Source organism: Ascaphus truei, chromosome 21, assembly GCF_040206685.1.
Source record: "Ascaphus truei isolate aAscTru1 chromosome 21, aAscTru1.hap1, whole genome shotgun sequence".
Lineage (NCBI taxonomy): Eukaryota > Metazoa > Chordata > Amphibia > Anura > Ascaphidae > Ascaphus > Ascaphus truei.
Window position 1 is genome coordinate 14,624,773 of NC_134503.1, and position 14,204 is coordinate 14,638,976.

A 14,204-nucleotide genomic window follows, 5' to 3' on the forward strand; every position below is an offset into this window, starting at 1 on the left:
AGAGGTTGGAGTGGATGTGTGTGTATAGAGGTTGGAGTGGATGTGTGTGTATAGAGGTTGGAGTGGATGTGTGTGTATAGAGGTTGGAGTGGGTGTGTGTGTATAGAGGTTAGAGTGGATGTGTGTGTATAGAGGTTGGAGTGGATGTGTGTGTATAGAGGTTGGAGTGGATGTGTGTGTATAGAGGTTGGAGTGGATGTGTGTGTATAGAGGTTGGAGTTGCTTAAAGGAAGTACTGTGTCTGACTTATAAAAGATCTGCTGTACACACTGATCCCTTAACCCTGGAGTGCCAGAGGCCCTTAAAAGGTATCAGGTACTACATGCCCCCCTGCTTTTTTCTAGGGAATGATCGGGCTGACCGCTCTCTGACCCCGCACCCCCTCCGGCCCTCAAAGTGGTAAATAGCAGCAATCCCACCTGGAGCTGAAGCCCCGTTTTTATTCTTACCTCCGGGGGAACCCGTTTTCTCGAGTTACTTACCGTTTTAGTTACCGGTGTTTCACCGACCGTTCGGGAATTCAATAGGGAATGCCTATAGGAAGCCGTAATATCACCGCAGCGGAAAATAGCACATTTTAGCTCCAGAGGAACCCCCCAGTATGAATCATTTTAAAGGATCAATACAGAAGATGGGCGTCATTGCTACTTTGAAGTAATTTCTACAATTTCCAAAGGGAGACAGTGGATTAAACACAGCAGGTGATGCGAGTAGAGACTAAGGAGGTAATACAATATAGAATATATAAATATATAAAGTGGCATTTCTGGCAAAAAAAAACCCATTAAAGTCAATGGCATCATTGAATTACCCCCTAAAATGGAGACTAAATGGTTTATTCATTAAACTGTGATAGCGCTTATCAGGGTTTCAAAATGCAGTGTGTGCTCATGAATTAGTACAGTGCAGGTACAGGTCAAGTGGTGAATAAGGGTCAGCAGCATTAAACTTTGCCCTTACAGAACGCTTTGCCCTGCCTGACTCCCTTACAGAACGCTTTGCCGTGCCCGACTCCCGTACAGAACGCTTTGCCGTGCCTGACTCCCGTACAGAACGCTTTGCCCTGCCTGACTCCCGTACAGAACGCTTTGCCGTGCCTGACTCCCGTACAGAACGCTTTGCCGTGCCTGACTCCCTTACAGAACGGTTTGCCGTGCCTGACTCCCTTACAGAACGCTTTGCCGTGCCTGACTCCCTTACAGAACGCTTTGCCGTGCCTGACTCCCGTACAGAACGCTTTGCCGTGCCTGACTCCCTTACAGAACGGTTTGCCGTGCCTGACTCCCTTACAGAACGCTTTGCCGTGCCTGACTCCCTTACAGAACGCTTTGCCGTGCCTGACTCCCTTACAGAACGCTTTGCCGTGCCTGACTCCCTTACAGAACGCTTTGCCGTGCCTGACTCCCTCACAGAACGCTTTGCCGTGCCTGACTCCCTCACAGAACGCTTTGCCCTGCCTGACTCCCTCACAGAACGGTTTGCCCTGCCTGACTCCCTTACAGAACGGTTTGCCCTGCCTGACACCCTTACAGAACGCTTTGCCGTGCCTGACTCCCTTACAGAACGGTTTGCCGTGCCTGACTCCCTTACAGAACGGTTTGCCCTGCCTGACTCCCTCACAGAACGGTTTGCCCTGCCTGACTCCCTTACAGAACGGTTTGCCCTGCCTGACACCCTTACAGAACGCTTTGCCGTGCCTGACTCCCTTACAGAACGGTTTGCCGTGCCTGACTCCCTTACAGAACGCTTTGCCCTGCCTGACTCCCTTACAGAACGGTTTGCCCTGCCTGACTGCTTACAGAACGGTTTGCCCTGCCTGACTCCCTTACAGAACGCTTTGCCATGCCTGACTCCCTTACAGAACGCTTTGCCGTGCCTGACTCCCGTACAGAACGCTTTGCCGTGCCTGACTCCCTTACAGAACGCTTTGCCGTGCCTGACTCCCTTACAGAACGCTTTGCCGTGCCTGACTCCCTTACAAGAGAACAGTTTGCAGAACGCATTGCATTGTGAGGCAAAAAAAGCGAACGTTAAAACAGCACATGGGAAATGCATTACACCAACATAAAACCATCTGTGATTCATCAGTACAGGCTGCTGGCAGCTTTCCTGGGGCCCGGGACTACAGTTTCCACTGGGTCCCCATCAAACCGCCCTACACACACATACATACACACAAACACAATACACCCACCCCACCCCACCACCAATCCCCCCTACACACATGCAATACACCCACCAACCCCCTACACACAATACCCCCACTAACCACACACACACCTCACCTCCTACATGCACACACACACACACACACTACCCCCACAAAACGCAATATACATACACACCTTACAAGTGGGACTCAGGGATATGTGCCATTCCCGTACATGGATGCAGAAGTTGGCCCGACTTCCGATGCGGACCGGCGTTGGAGAGAGGCAGACAGGCCCGGCGGGGGAGAGAGGCAGACAGGCCGGGCGGGGGGAGAGAGGCAGACAGGCCGGGCGGGGGAGAGAGGCAGACAGGCCGGGCGAGGGAGGGAGGCAGACAGGCCCGACGGGGGAGAGAGGCAGACAGGCCCGGCGGGGGAGGGAGGCAGACAGGCCCGGCGGGGGAGAGGACCCTGCTGGGGCCTGACAGCAACTGGAGGAGCGAGAGAGAGAGAGAAGAGAAAAGAGAAAAGAGAAAAGAGAGAAGAGAGAAGAGAGAAGAGAGAAGAGAGAAGAGAGAAGAGAGAAGAGAGAAGAGAGAAGAGAGAGAAGAGAGAGAAGAGAGAGAAGAGAGAGAGAGAGAGAGAGAGAGAGAGAGAGAGAGAGAGAGAGAGAGAGAGAGAGAGAGAAGAGAGAAAGAAAAAGAAATGATGAATGTAGCCTGGGACACACATGCACATACAGAGGTTGTGAGAACTGTGAGGCTAAAATGAATGAGAATGACACCAAATAAGTGAGACTTTCAGAAAGTCGGAGACTTGGGAAGCCTGCTCGTGTGTACTGCCCGTCCTCGGTTATCCAACGGAAACCGCCGCGCCGTCAGATAGTGAATCCAACGTTAATCCGCGGTGTAGCGCGTGGGATAATCCGTTCCGACGCCGGATAATGTGTTCTGCGGGATCCATTCTAACACATTGGATAATCCGTTCCACAGACGGACGGTGCGGACCATCTGTATATTCTAATTACATTTGAACAAAGGAGCTAAATTGTCACAAATAACCAATTACAGCAAGATTATTTTATTCTCTGACAAGAGTATTTTATATTAAAGAACACCATCATATAACATACACACAGACACACTCATGCAACGTCATGTATACACTGCTATACACACACACCTCTCTTAGGATCATGGATTTCCTCTGATATTGTCTGATTTTGTGTTGTAACACTTATTGTATCATAATTTCCTGTGTTGTATTGTCTCTTTTGTAAAGCACTGCATAACATTGATGTTCAAATAAAAAATACCCGCCTGGAAGCGTTATTAATGCACCTGAGGTGTTGCCCCTACGTTTACAGTTGTAATATTTGGTTTATAATGATAAACGGTCAAATGCTTTTGAGAGCTTATATTCAGGAGGAACGCACTGATAAACTCTTTGATAAAGCGCACTTGCACGAAACGCGTCAGAGTTCTCTCTGCTAGTTCCTGGATTTTACAATGTTGCAAACGGCCCAATAAATACGGTTTTAATGGACCACTGAGCGGTCCAGCCTTAGGCTGTGGCCCCGCTGCCTGCGCTGCACGCGCGTCTCCGAGGCAGACGGCACGTGCAGCCGAATTCCCCGGTCTGCAGAGAGCTGCAGGGGGAAAGACGGGGGGGGGGGAATGACGGGGGAGTGACGGGGGGCGCGGCCCTGATGTAACCCGGCAGGTTCGCCCTCATTGGCTGAACCGCCGGGGGGCGTGGCCTAGCGCTCCTTCGCGACTGCCGATCTCAATTTTCTTGAGAGCAGGAGTTTCTTTCGGCGCAGGACGGCGGCCCCCCCTCGCAGCGGGCACGGCCCCATTGTGGGACGGCTCCTGTCCCTGCAGCGTCCGCCACAGCGGGCGCTGCAGTAGCCTGCGGGGACCTGGCCTTATTTTTCAGCTGTGCACCGCCTATCTCTTCCCCCACGGGATTCCACTTCCGGTAAACGTACTGGTGCCAGTGTAAGAAACCTGATCATCGGGTCTCATACTACCCTTCATGGAAGGGTTTCCTCGTACTTGTGCGAATTGGAGCAAAGCACGTTTGTGAGAACTTTGAGCTGGGGTGACATGCGCAGTCACCTTCAGCATTGTATTGGGACTTAATGTGCGCAGAGGACCTTGCTCTTAACTCCTGTTGAAGTATGCGTGCTGCCAGGGAGGTAGATGCTAGAAAATGTCATAGTCTGTATCCATAGCCAGATACAGTAAGATCCCTATTGTGGTGCACTGCAGACCTTTATGTTATACGCGGTCAGAGGTAGGGTCTGCCTACAGCTTCTATACTGTAGTCAAACTCAGTGTGATCGTGGAGTTTGCCAGTTTGCTGACAGTCTAACGCAATGTTACTGAGTATGTACTCACTCAGCGTGAATGCTCTAAACTATGGGACTTTGTCTCAAAGGGTAGGCTTTTTTCAGCTAACTATATTCACACCACGGGTGCTACGAGCGACTTTCGCACCACTATATACACGCCACTCATTGAATACCTCCTTTGAAAAACAGACTTGCACTCACATATTAGGAATAACCTATCCCGTCTCCCCCTGGCATATCGCCTTGGTCACGAAAGCAGTACACAAACTGGATGACGGCGACGCATGCGCACTGAGATTCAGACAGTGTATTGCGGCTATAGAGAACCTAAGTTATACTAAACCCAGTCGGAAGACACACTGACATAATTGCACATAAATTAATAAAGATTACTCAGTGGACATCCGCGATAACAAGGGAGTATATGAGTGGCAAAATACAGCACCGTACGAAACCAGAGAATATAAACCTACACAGTCAATGAGATGATTTCTTCTGCCAAAAAATTGGTAAACACCATTCTCTTCCTATTAACCCTGCTGCGCGATCAGGGATCTATAAACTAGGTTTCACTTACCTTGTCTCTCCTCCGCATATCGCGCTCATCACCAGGACAGGATTCTCACACAATAATAATGACGCATGCGCAGTGAGACCATAAGAAAGGAATCATTTGCAAAAGCAAAACACAATACCCGGCCAATGCCACTAGCCACTATAGGAGTACACATAATTACATGTGAACTAGCCACCACGGCCACTGTGATCTCTTTTGCAAGGGACTATGGATTTAATCACCCCTTCCTAACCAACATCTACCAGAGTGACAATATAATAACCATAATAACCTCAATATCCACTCTGGTAGACTTACATCTCTAGTGCTGTATTGTCCTCACCAGAGGTAACTATGAGAGTAACATGAACAATTACCAATCCCAAAATTCAGAATAAGGCACACTTATAGGTCAAAGAACCTCAAATACTACATCTCCGGCAAATAACACCTAACTAAGACGAAACGCTCTACATATCTATTATTGTTTGAATCACAAGGATCAACTGAGTGACTACAGTAGAATACATAGACTTACACATGTCTATTTTTTAAATATTGCATATGAATGCGAATAAAATTGATTTTAGATATATTTTTTTGCTACCTCTGACCGCGTATAACATAAAGGTCTGCAGTGCACCACAATAGGGATCTTACTGTATCTGGCTATGGATACAGACTATTACATTTTTTGTATTGGGACTTGTTTGATTATTATTTTTTGAGTGGAAGGACCCAAAATAGTAATGCACCACAAATTGTATAATTAAAGGGTAAAGCAAGACTGCAGGTTGTATTGCTTGCTTTATTAACGAAAAAAATGTATGTTATAGGATTGAAGCAGGGGGTCTTCAGAAGTGAACCCCCACTAGTTTCAGCTCTGGGGACCCTCTGTTTTGAGAGATACTTACCTCCGTAGCGGTGTCGATATCTCTGTGCAGTTTAAAGCTCCAGGTAACACGGGCCAATAGGAAGCCGAAAGGGACGACGTCACAGCTTCCAATTGGCCAGCGTGACGCAGGACATTTAAACGCCGCCATTTCGTTAGGCACACTATTTCACTGGCTGCAGAGATACCGGCACTGCTACAGAGGCATGTATCTCGGGAAGCAAGGGGTCCGCAGAGCTGAAATGAAAGGGGTTCAACTTCGGAGAACACCCCGCTCCAATCCTATAACAAAAACAAAACAAGCCAAGCCAAGCAATGCAGCCTGTAATGCTGCTTAAACCAGGTCAGATGAGAGAGACTCTTTTTTTCTAGAGAGTGAGATGTAAGAGTTCTGCTCTATAATGGGTATATAGGAGCTATAGGGCTAAGTACATTAATATAATACTGAGAGAGCCACCTACAGAGAGGAAGATCCAGTGCAAGGGTCCTGGGCCTGGCAACTCTGGATGGCCTGTCCGCCTGTCGGCCTACATTGGCGGTTGGGCCCAATTTCTGTAATGAGCCCCCCCGGCTGGGCCTGCAACGGACCGTGCAAGTACTGGGGACCCACACATAGCCCCTCCCCCCCCCTCCATAACTTGGGTCCCCGAAAAAGCTGTGGGCAGGCCTGAAAACTAATATATATTTCCAACATAGTGCTAATAACGTGGATAACTTCCTAGACACCGTGAGTCACAATGAGCTTGTCATGTACTTTTTAGTCCTCTTAAGCACAGGATAACAACGGGACCTGCCCAAGGTCACAAGGAGCGGACGCTGGGATCGGGACCAGGGCGGGTTGTATACAGTACGCCATGTTTGATTTGGACACAGAGAAATGCACCAGCGCAGCAAACTGCATGGCATGAACATCACCCGGTTTGGAAATTAGAGGAGACCCCCCCATCGAGGAATATGTAGGGCATGGAATACAGCTGGGTGCTGTAATAAGAAAAGTCTCAGCCATCATTGTCTGCCAACAAGTCCGTTAATGCTGGAGGGCGCTGCCCGTCCTTAACTTGCCTGTGTTTTCCTTCCCTCCTTCGCAAACAGACCGATGTTATCATCGCTGGACCAGGCGCTGCATTTTTTGAACGATATGTGGAGAGAGAACTTGATATTGGAGCAGTGTCCCAGGGGGGGGGTCAGCGTATAAACTATTACTCTGTATTAAACATAGACGTTATATAAACAATGAGATGGAATTTGAGAGCAGTTTATGTGAGTGCATCTTTATTATAAACGTAATGCAATTTGACGAGTTAAAGGCTCAAACGGGGAGTTTTTGTAGTGTTGCCATAGCAACCTCGAAAGCAAGAGCTCAAGAAGGCAGCCGTCTTTAATAAATTCCTCTTAACTCTTTTGCTGCCAGGGGGGCCTGCAACGCGTGGCAAAGCAAAGGGACATTACACCTCCCCATGGCAGCACGGGGGTTAACAATGTTTCTGTTTGTTTCTTTTTTTTGTTGCAACCTTTAACACAGGGTCACGGCGGCTGCCATCTTTACCGTGCCCCTGGAAAAGCGTTAAAAATGGAAGGGTCCAATTTCTCAAGAAACCAATAAACGGGCAGATTAATCATTTAATTATTAGGAGGTTGGCGTATAGGGTTGCCAGGTGTCCGGTTTTGGACCGGACAGCCCGGTAGTTTGCCCCTGCGTCCGGTATAAAATGAAAGGTAATACCGGACATGTATGTGTCCGGTATTCCCTCACTCTCCGAACGTAGGGTGACTGCGGGGGGCTCTCCAGCTGCAGGCTTCTCCCCCACTGTCTGTCCCACGCCGAGGTGTCTGATGCTGACGGGCACCGGGTCTCTGACGTTGGCACGCGCCGGAAGTCAGCTGGGCTCAGCTTCCGGTGCACGCCGGCGTGAGAGGGAGGCCTGGCGCGCGTCAGCATCAGAGACACCTGTAATTTCTCTTTCCCCCCCCCACCCATATATTACAGAGGCCCCACTCTCTCCCCCGGCAAAGTTTTTATCTTCTCTTTCATGCCGCCCCCTGCTCCTTTAACGTCGCGGCATCCAATGACACTGCGACATCACATGGTGACACGTTGCCATTGGAACGTGACATCACATGGCGTCACGTTGTCATGGAAATGCAACGTCACGGTGTGATTTGGCGCTGCAGGAGGAAGGGGCACCAAGGTAAGTGTCACTGTTTAAGAACCTGGAAGTACCAACAGCACCTACCGAGCTAGGTATCTTGGGAAGCAGGAGTGTTCCAGAGACTAAATTAAAGTGGTTCAACTCGGGAGACCCCCTGCTTCCCACCTATGGTAAAAAAAAGGGGGGGAGGGGAAATCTATGTAGACAGCTTCTTTAAGTATGTCTTACCCTAACTTCCATCCAGCGCCTAAAATAGGTGTTTCACTACATTTAAACAACAGAGGAAAAAAGAGGGATGTGGCACTGGAATTAACACTATTTAAGGTAAATTGTACCAACCTGTAGTGTTACACCCATCCAGACCCTGCAAAAGCCCTATTCCAGTGGCTGGATGTGAGTAACGCCAAGTTTAGGTGTGATCTAACCCAGGGGAGTCCAACTCCAGTCCTCATGGGCCCCCAACAGGTGAGGTGTTCAGGATATCCCTGCTTCAGCACAGGTGGCTCAATCAGTGGCTGCACCACCTGTGCTGAAGCAGGGATATCCTGAAAACCTTACCTATTAAGGACTGGAGTTGATCTAACCAACGTAACGTTAACTCCATATATTAACCATAACGGCCTTTAGTGGAGATGTAATATTGGAGTGAACACCTCATTATCACCAACGACCACTTTAATTAACACCAGTCTGTTTCCAGGAGAAGACATCACTTAATATTATGCTATTATCTGAAGATATATGGTAAGGCTTTACGTGGCGTTAACTTAAGACGTCATGTTAAGTCGCTTAATGGAGCTTTGTGGATCTGGGCCCAAGAGTCATCTCCTCGAGGGCGTGTATGTCAATGTATAATATTAGAGTGTAAGCTCCTGAGAACAGGGGATCATTGCCCATGCAAATGCCCCAGTACAGTGGGATGTACCCAGCAGTGTTATATAGGAAAGTATATTATTATTATTATTATTATGTATACCATCAGGTGTATTGTTAAACAGGTATTTTCCACGTATCAGTGATGATACTGCAGTCTTCCTCTCCCATTCTCCCATTCTTGCATACCAGTCTTTGCATGCCGACACGCCAACTGAGTCTCACAGATTCAGAGTCAGTCTCACTGATTTTTGGATAAAGTGGTGTTACAGACTTCAACAGAGTCGCCATAGTGAGGCCCGGCTAGCCAATCCCCCGGCTGATGGACCCCTTATTCTGCTGGGCCCCAGTTCAACGACAGAGCCGGGGATACTTCCCTAGTGGCAGACTCGTGTCTGGATGTTTACCAGTGCGTGATGGTCAGTTTGTGCAGGAGGGATTACCAGTGGCTGCCAGTATCAGGGTGAGCAGCTATAATCAGCAGTGGGCACCATCGCATGTTTGTGACTACTCAATCTTTAGCATCTGAGAGTCTCGCTGCTGTGTGCGGGTGTGTTGTAGCGGGAGGTTTGTGCTGGGGTCTCTTGTGCTTTCTTGCTATTCATGTGGCTTCAATTGGAATTTGTGCTCTCATTAAAATTCCAAAGCCATTTCTCGCTGATACCCAACAAGGCTTTTCATGTCATGGCAACAGGCAGCCAGAAATTAAACAGGCGCTGGGCATTGGGCCCGAGAGAGAGAGAGGTACTGTGCCAGTTACACATAGAGAGTGTTAGAGACACACACAGAGAGAGAGGTACTGTGCCAGTTACACATAGAGAGTGTTAGAGACACACACAGAGAGAGAGGTACTGTGCCAGTTACACATAGAGAGAGGGTAAGAGACACAGAGAGAGAGACAGAGAGATAGTGATAGAGATAGATAGAGAGAGAGAGAACGAGAGAGAGTTACTGTGCCAGTTACACACAGAGAGTGTTAGAGACACAGAGAGAGAGAGAGAGAGATACTGTGCCAGTTACACATAGAGAGTGTCTAAGAGACACACACATAGAGAGAGTGTAAGAGACAGAGAGAGAGAGAGGTACTGTGCCAGTTACACATAGAGAGAGTGTAAGAGACACACAGAGAGAGAGAGGTATTGTGCCAGTTACACATAGAGTGTCAGAGACACAGAGAGAGAGAGAGGTACTGTGATTGTTACACATAGAGAGAGGGAAAGAGACAGAGAGAGAGAGAGAGAGAGAGAGAGGTACTGTGCCAGTTACACGTAGAGAGAGTCTAAGAGACACACACACACAGAGAGTTACTGTGCCAGTTACACATAGAGAGAGTGTAAGAGACACACACACACACACACAGAGGTACTGTGCCAGTTACACGTAGAGAGAGGGTAAGAGACAGAGAGAGGTACTGTGCCAGTTACACATAGAGAGAGTGTAAGAGACAGACACACAGAGAGGTACTGTGCCAGTTACACAAAGAGAGGGTAAGAGACACACAGAGAGAGAGGTACTGTGCCAGTTACACGTAGAGAGAGGGTAAGAGACACACAGAGAGAGGTACTGTGCCAGTTACACGTAGAGAGAGGGTAAGAGACACACAGAGAGAGGTACTGTGCCAGTTACACGTAGAGAGAGGGTAAGAGACACACAGAGAGAGGTACTGTGCCAGTTACACGTAGAGAGAGGGTAAGAGACACACAGAGAGAGGTACTATGCCAGTTACACAAAGAGAGGGTGTAAGAGACACACACAGAGAGAGAGGTACTGTGCCAGTTACACAAAGAGAGGGTGTAAAAGACACACACAGAGAGAGAGGTACTGTGCCAGTTACACATACAGAGTGTTAGAGACACAGTGCGAGAGAGAGCGAGAGAGGGGGAGGGTGGGAGTGGTGTCTGTGCCAGTTTCTCATAGTGACTGAGCTGGGTGAGAATGAGAAAGATAAATACGGTACCCTTTCCTCACAGAGAGGAAACCTGCAAACCTGCTTCCCAGCGCTGGGGCAGAGTGCAGCTCCATTTAAATGTACACAGGATTGAGAAGTAACTTCTGCACATTGAGCAAGGGTTACAGAAAGAGCTAGAGGTGGAGGGGTGGGGAGGAGGTACAGGGGGGGGGGGGGGTGATAGAGGGGGTGGGAAATAAAGGGGGGTTTATTGGGGGAGAGATAGAGGGTGGGGGATAGAGTGTGGATAGAGTAGGTGGGAAATAAAGGGGGAATAGAAGGGGGTGAGAGGGGGGTAGAGGGTGTTGGAAATAAAGTGAAAGTGTGGGGGATATAGAGGGGGGAAATAGTGGGAGGAATAGAGGGGGGAAGTGTGGGGGGAATAGAGGGCGGTGAGAGAGCAGGGAAAGTGGGGGAGAATATAGGAGGGGAATAGAGGGGGTGGGAAATAAAGGAGGGGGTAGAGAATAGAGAGGGGGTGAGATAGGGGAGGAAAAGCGGGGGTATTGAGAGGGGAGAGATAGAGGCAGGGGAGAGATAAAGGGGGGGATAGTACATGTCAACCTTCAGAGACAGAAATCAGTGAGACGCCATTGAGACTTATATCAGCGAGACTGCTGAAGTGCACGAGACGCGCCAACAATCAGTGAGACCCACAGACCACGAGAGCGCGCTGACACGTCCGAGAGTGATTGTGTTGGAGAGATAACACCAGCGGACGTGTAAGATGAAGAAGGAGAGAAAGTGAAAAAGGGCGCGGGTGTGTTTTTCAGAGACGGGGGAGGTGCAGTGCCACCACCTCACCGCTGAAAGTTCACACTCCGGATAGTGCCGATCAGGGCACTACGAAACGGAAACTCCCGTTTACTCCAACGGGAGTTTCCGGGCGACAGTGTCCTGATCGGCACAATCGCAGTTTAATTGAATGAGCCCCTTAAGCTCTTACTGCTGGGAAGCCGCGTTCTCACCGACTGGAGAAGAATTTAGACCTATTCATTTGCACAGAGCTTAAGGCAGAGTTTACAGTAATGGCTACGCGACCGCGTGATGTCACACGTCGCCGCCGCCACAGCGATAGTTGCGCTTTGGTTCAGGAGACCTTGGGAGGCGACAAGGGGCGTGGCGGAGGCGTGGCCGTGCACAGTTCGCCCTCATTGGCTGAACCGCTCACGTGACGCTGACATCACGTTGCCGTCGCTCTCCAAGACAAAAATCCTTTGTCGTCAGAGATTCACGTCGCCGTAAATATAAGCGCAGCCTAACTGTCCCCCAGCTGTGGGAAGCAGCTTTATCGCACATGCAATTGGGAGCTTTAATAAATTAAATCTTGGTGATTGATGTCCTTACCGAAGTCTGACATAAGTATTTAAATTGATCATTTTAACCCCGGCTGTGCTTGTGCAGTGTAATACGGCAGGCATACGTTTGTACGTATCCGTATTAAAATGAACTAGTAGCAGAGTGACACACTGTGTGTTCATTTTTATGTTATTACCCAGAGTCCCTGGCTGCAGGGGAAGCACTGTATGTTAAGAGATAATGGGCCTCATGCAGAGAGCAGCGCTAACAGGGAAAGCGGCATGTTTTGCCGAAATCTGCCTTTAGAAAGGCAGATAATGGCGAGTTTTAAAAAAAGCGCCATTTTTTTTTTTTTCTGAAACTTGCCGCGCGGCTGGAGAGAACCTAAATCTCTCCAGTGTTGAAAACGGCCGTATTCAGAGAGCCGCGAACGCCATCTAGTGGCTGTTCGCGCCAAAAAAATGGCGCGATTTTCAACATTTTGCTTCGCCAGCAAGAAGCTGGCGCTCGGCGGCCGGTGGGGGAGAAAAAAAAAACGCGATTTTTTCCCCACTAGTTTCAACAGTGCTCATATCGCTGGTTGAAACTCTCCATATGCAGACAGGATTCTAAATGCAGTTTTATGCCCTTTCTGCATATGGAGAAAAAAACTCTCCATTAAAGCTACATTTTATTCCCCTCTCCAATTTTAAATAGCGCTGCTCTCTGCATGAGGCCCAATGGGGGAAGGCAGGGTTGAAACGTGTGTGCACACAAGGTATTTTTATTTTCTAAATTACAATTGAAAAGCTTCATTTTCAGCAGACTCTAGGTTCGATTTTCTTATATTATTTCGTTTTGGGATGAATGCCACGTGTAATAAGAAGAAGGAGAAGAAAACAAGGTTAGATTACACACATTGAAAAAGATCTGTATGTATCTGGATAATTAGATTGTGGGCCTGAGCTTTTGCTATTGCCCCAGGACAAGGAGGAGTAAGGCGGGGTAAGGAGAGGCACGGGTGTAAGGAGGAGGAGAAACGTCAGGAAAGGAGTGTGAGAGGGATATGGGATAGTGCAAAAGGAAAGAGGGGGGTACAGGATGTAGCGCAGAAGAGGGGAGAAGAGTGCAAGGGAGTTAATGTGAGTGAGAGAGGAGTGCAGGGGTGTGAATGTGAGTGAGAGAGGAGTGCAGGGGTGTGAATGTGAGTGAGAGAGGAGTGCAGGGGAGTGAATGTGAGTGAGAGAAGAGTGCAGGGGAATGAATGTGAGTGAGAGGGGAGTGAATGTGAGTGAGGAGTGAATGTGAGTGAGAGAAGAGTGCAGGGGAGTGAATGTGAGTGAGAGAGGAGTGCAGGGGAGTTACTGTGAGTGAAAGAGAAGAGTGCAGGGGAGTGACTGTGAGTAAGAGAGACGAGTGAATGTGAGCGAGAGAGGAGTGCAGGGGAGTGAATGTGAGTGGGAGAGCAGTGCAAGGGAGTGAATGTGAGTGAGAAGAGTGCAGGGGAGTGACTGAGTGAGAGAGGAGTGAATGTTAGATAGAGGGGTGAATGTGAGTGAGAGAGGAGTGCAGGGGAGTGACTGAGTGAGAGAGAAGAGTGCAGGGGAGTGAATGTGAGTGAGAGGAGTGCAGGGGAGTGACTGAGTGAGAGAGAAAAGTGCAGGGGAGTGTATGTGAGTGAGAGAGCAGTGAAGGGGAGTGAGAGAGGAGTGAATGTGAGTGAGAGAGGAGTGCAGGGGACATAAGCGATTGGCCCACACAACGAGGGGAATTAAAAATAACAGACATAACGTTGCTACTTTTACCGCTATCTCGATAGCCAGGGTGTCCACCGAGCTGAACCGCACTAAAAATGGGGGAGTCGGGGAGGGTGTGGTGCTTTAAAACACAATAAAATAATAAGATCTAAACAGCTGTCTGTGAGTAGGTTTACTGGCTATGCACTTCTTTAAGCTGTGTAAGGGCTCGCTCAGACAGGCTGCTACGGCAGCTTGCTAGCGTT